This window comes from Tupaia chinensis, unplaced genomic scaffold (assembly GCF_000334495.1).
Source record: "Tupaia chinensis unplaced genomic scaffold, TupChi_1.0 Scaffold000042_2, whole genome shotgun sequence".
Classification (NCBI taxonomy): Eukaryota; Metazoa; Chordata; class Mammalia; order Scandentia; family Tupaiidae; genus Tupaia; species Tupaia belangeri.
In genome coordinates, this window is record NW_006159498.1 from 318,968 (window position 1) to 321,848 (window position 2,881).

General features: G+C 52.0%; 1 protein-coding gene across 1 annotated transcript in view; it reads right to left on the reverse strand.

The window, feature by feature from the left end:
• CUNH16orf96 (chromosome unknown C16orf96 homolog) overlaps positions 1 to 2,881 on the reverse strand; it is a 69,486-nt gene that overhangs the window by 2,904 nt on the left and 63,701 nt on the right. The window lies entirely within an intron of this gene.

Here is a 2,881-nt window from a genome sequence, read left to right on the forward strand (position 1 = left end):
ACGCCAATAAAAAAAAAAAAAAAAAAAAAAAAAAAAAAAGAAAAAGAAAAAAAAAAAAGAAAAGAAAGAAATGGAATCTCACAGCATAGACCATTTGGGTCTGGCTCTGTCCTTCACTTTTGAAACCAACGCCTCCGCTTCTCCCTGTCCAGCCAGGGATCACTGTGATCACGACTGCCACCCACCCTGTGAGTGTCACCGCCCATGGCAAAGGGCTTTACTCCGTGATGGACTTTGACGGGGGGAGGATCCGGATACCCAGGTGGCCACAGATGTAATCACGGGGCCTCTGGGGAGGGAGGCAGGTCAGAGTCAGAAAGCAACCATGAGAATCTTTGCATCGGGGCCTTGGGAAGCTGGGCGAGCCAGGAGACACTGCCAGCTAGAGCCTCTGAGGCAGCCTGTGAGCTGTGGCTGCCCTGTGACACGTCTGCCAACTCCTGACCCCAGCTCTGAGGTGTAAGCCGTGCTGCTCTGAGCCACCAGCCATGGGGACCTGTGGCAGCAGCCTCAGGAGATGCACGTGGTGAGTTCTGAGCCGGGAGCCCACTGGCATGTGTGTAGGCAGGCCCTCGGACAGGCGGCTCCCTGCTGCCCTGCGTCCTGGCCTTCCACCTGGGGCCTCTCCTGGCCGCCTCCTACCTGAGTCCAGTCCGTATGGAGCCTTCCTTCCATGGAGCCATCTCAGAAAGCCAGCCCGGTGACAGCCTGCCAGCACACTCGCTCTCCTGCTGTGGCTGCGCTTGCCGGGCAGGTGGCTCGGGTTGGTGTTGGGAGCCACAGGCTAACCGGACGGCCCTCGGCAGCCCCTGTGGGGCTGGCAAAGGGCCGGGCGTGTGGAGGGGCACAGAGGGCACAGTGGGATGATTGGGGGTGAGCCTGCAGCCAGGCTGGGGAATGGAGTGTGTCTGGGACTAAAATGTCATTTTGGGTAAAGGACAGTTTGGGAGGCAACAAAATGATCCAAAGACCCAGCCACAGAAGATTTCCTTCCTTCCCGCCTTCCCTCCCTCCGTCCTGCCTTCACTTCCATGGTCAGTGGGTGTGTATGTTTGCCAGAGAAAGACAGAGAGGGGGAGAAAGCACCCGCAGTGGGGTGTGGTCACACCACAGCTCCGTCTCCATCCCCACCCTGCCAGCATTCTAGGCGCACACATACACAGTATACTGAAGTCTGCAGGGCCAGGGTTTGAACCACATCAGCCATAGGGGATCTGGCTCCTTCAATCTAGGTTCAGGGCCAGCCACCTTCGTTCTTTTCTAGTTCATTTCTTTCTTGCTTCCTTTTTTTTTTCCCTTCTTTTTTTATTTGCCATAGGGCACATGTGCTTGCCAGAAAGAGAAAGTGAGAAATCACCCCAGGGGGTGGCCACGCCGCAGTCCCTTCTCCATTCTCCTCTCAGGATTTTGGGCACGCACGCACATGTGCCCAGCATGGTTTTTTCTATCAGCCGAATTCGGGACTAGAACTGTAGTCAGCCATGTGGGATCCAGCTGCTTTAACCGTCATGCCAACTGGCCTGCATTGATTTCTTTTTTTTTTTTTAAGAGAGATACTTTTGCCATAAGGTGTGTGTGCTTGCCAGAGAAACAGAGAGACAGAAAGCAAAAAGATCACCCCTCAGGGGAGATGGCTACGCCTCAACCCCTTCCCCTCTTTCTCCATTTTCCCTCAGGATCTCGGGCACAGGTACATGCCTGATGTGAGGTTTAAGTCACTGGTCTGGGACTCAAACCACGGGCGACTATGTGGGAGTCCAGTGATGTAGCCATGATAACAGCTGCTGCTCCCCCTCTAATTGATTTCTAATTTTTAAAAAAGACTTATTTATTTAGGGACCAGCAGTAATGGCTATGTCGCTGGACTCCCATGTAGTTGAGCACAGTTCGAGTCCTGGACCTGGTGGCTTAAACTCACGCCAGGCGCATCTGTATGTGTGCCCAAGATCCAGAGAGGAGAATGGAGGAGAAGGGATTGTGGTGTGGCCATCCCTCCTGGGCAGTTATTTCTCACTTTCTGTCTCTCTGTGTCTTTCTGGAGAGCGCATGTGCCCTATAACAAAAACCTCTCAAAAATTATTGAACTCCATTTGTTATTATTATTTTTTAGTTTGACAGAGAGAGCAAGAAAGGGAAAACAAGAAAGCAAGCCACCAGGTCCGGGACTCGAACCACGGTTGGCCATGTGGGAATCCAGTGCCCCTAACTACCATGCCACCTGCCGGTCACTAAATGATTTTTTTTTTTTTTTGGCTATAGGGCACGTGTGCTCGCCAGACAGAGAGAGACAGAGAGACAGAAAGAGAGAAATCACCCCCCAGGGGGGATGGGCACGCCGCAATCCCTTCTCCTCCATTCTCCTCTTGGGATCTTGGGCATGCATGCACACGCACCCGGCATGAGTTTTAAGCCACTGGGTCTGGGACGTGAACCGCGGTCGACTACGTGGGAGTCCAGCGACATAGCCATTACGCTAACTGCTGGTTCCCCCGGCCACTAATTGATTTTTAATACTATTTGGTTGTCGGGAAAGTCCTGATATAATTTGTTATGTTTTTCTATGCAAAAAGTACATTGTGACATTCCAGAATGCATCATAAAACCAATAGTTGGATTTTATCACACTCCCAGATAAAGCAGCTCAGGAACCAGTAGATGGTGGACTCCCACGTAGTCAACCAACGTTTGAGTCCCAGACATGGCAGCTTAAAACTGACACTGGTGTGCATGTGTGCATGCCCAAAATCCCGAGAGGAGACTGGAGAAGGGATTGCAGTGTGGCCATCCCCCCGGGAGGTGAGTTATTGCTTTCTGTCCCTCTGTCTCTGGCGAGGGCAGGCAAACTGTAGCAAAAACCGTTCTAAAAAAAAAAAAAAACACA